Source organism: Stegastes partitus, unplaced genomic scaffold (genome assembly GCF_000690725.1).
Source record: "Stegastes partitus isolate 25-593 unplaced genomic scaffold, Stegastes_partitus-1.0.2 Scaffold340, whole genome shotgun sequence".
Taxonomy (NCBI): Eukaryota; Metazoa; Chordata; class Actinopteri; family Pomacentridae; genus Stegastes; species Stegastes partitus.
Window position 1 is genome coordinate 7,091 of NW_007578071.1, and position 1,802 is coordinate 8,892.

The following is a 1,802-nucleotide window of genomic DNA, read 5'->3' on the forward strand; positions in this document are numbered from 1 at the left end:
AAATTACCATTGATTTATTTGTATGAAGAGCGTAAAGTGTAACATCTTCATTGTGTACCAAAGGTAATTTGGTGGGAGTGTAGCTGATGCTATAGTGTTTGTATACATTGCCATGACAACAGGATGTACAAGATTTAATTTATTAATTTGATTAATTAGTTATTTTATTGTATTATAGATTGAGATGTTTATTTTTATTGGACAAAATACTTTGATAAGTTACGTGATTGCGCAACCCGGAAGTACACGTGACCAGTAGCGGAAGTATGTAAAGTAGCGGTATGTGAACGGTAGCGGGAGAAAAGACGGGAGAGACGTCAGAGAGGTCGGTAGAACGGCAACAAAGATACCCTGCCATACCATTCTACTGCTGGTCAAACAGGCGCACACGGTAAAATTTATTTTATAATGCTTTGTTAAAATTGAACTGTGTGATTTATGTTTAATGTCGATATGAATGTGAGTTTTAAATATAGTTTTTGTCTCTTATTTTAGTTTTCACGGTGTTCCATGGCTACTACGACCTGTTAATAAAAAATAAACGTCTGTGGACATCAGTAAGGAGCGTGAAGTCCTTTTTGAGCAGACCAGAGTAGTTACAAGCTGCACATTCAGAACCTGAACACATCTGATGGATCAGCACTGATTTTTATCGACATCTTTTATTCTTTATTTAGTTTGAGGAACTACTGGTTGTCAGAGATCAGCTGTGATTCTCTGGCCTCAGCTCTGAAGTCCAACCCCTCCCATCTGACAGAACTGGACCTGAGCAGGAACATCCTGCAGGATTCAGGAGTGAAGCATCTGTTAGATCTTGTGGAGAGTCCAGACTGCACCCTGCAGACTCTGGGGTCAGTAGAAGGTTCCAGTCAGTCTCTGCTGCTTTCAGCAGTTTTCTATCAACACAGTCAGTATCACAGCAAAGATCCAGTGTCTCCTGTAAACCTGCAGCTTCTCAGTGCGGCTTTCCTCACTGAAGCTGTGAGAGCAGAATGCTGACAGACTTCTGATTGGACAGAACCACAGAGACAGCAGTCAGCCAATCAGATGAGCCACCAGCTTGTAGTAACTGTAAATGAGGTCCCATTAGAAATCTGCATGTGGACAAATATTCATCTGGTCTTTGACAACGTTTGACCATAAAAATTAGTGTTGAACTGAATGTAAATCTGCTCTAACATGTGTATCGGACAGAAAACTGCTGCTCCACTCTCAGCCTGGATGTTCCAGGTTGTGAACCTTCCAGAAGCATGTGAACACATCTTGTGGCCCTTTGCTGCCAGACTTTCCCTGTTGTTTCACAGCATTGACTTGATGTTTGTAGAGCAGATGAGATGCTGATGGACTCTCACAGACTGTTGGTTTCAATGGAGCAGCAGGAAATAATGAGTGAAGAGTTTGTGCAGTGATGAAGCTTGATGACTGTCAGCAGTTTGTTTCCACTGTGGACTGCAGTGACATGTGCAGAGAAACACAACGGATGCTGACAGTGTGTGCAGGTGTGTGAGCCTGGAGCTCAGTGTGTTCACTCCAACACGTGAACATGAAGCTGCTGCTCTGAACAGGACTCAAGTCCTGCTGCTCTGTAGACTGATGAGCTGCAGCACTGAATGGCAGCTGATGAAGAGTCTCTGCAGACACTCACTCATCTCCTCTGCTCCTTCTTCTTCTCTCTGCAGATGGGGCTGGTGCTGATCAGGAGGGTGTTTGTGCTGAGAGGATGAACTGAGTCCTGATGATCCAGAGGCTGAACCAGACTCTGACTGGGCCGTGTTCCTGGGAGGTGGAGAGCTTCATGCAGC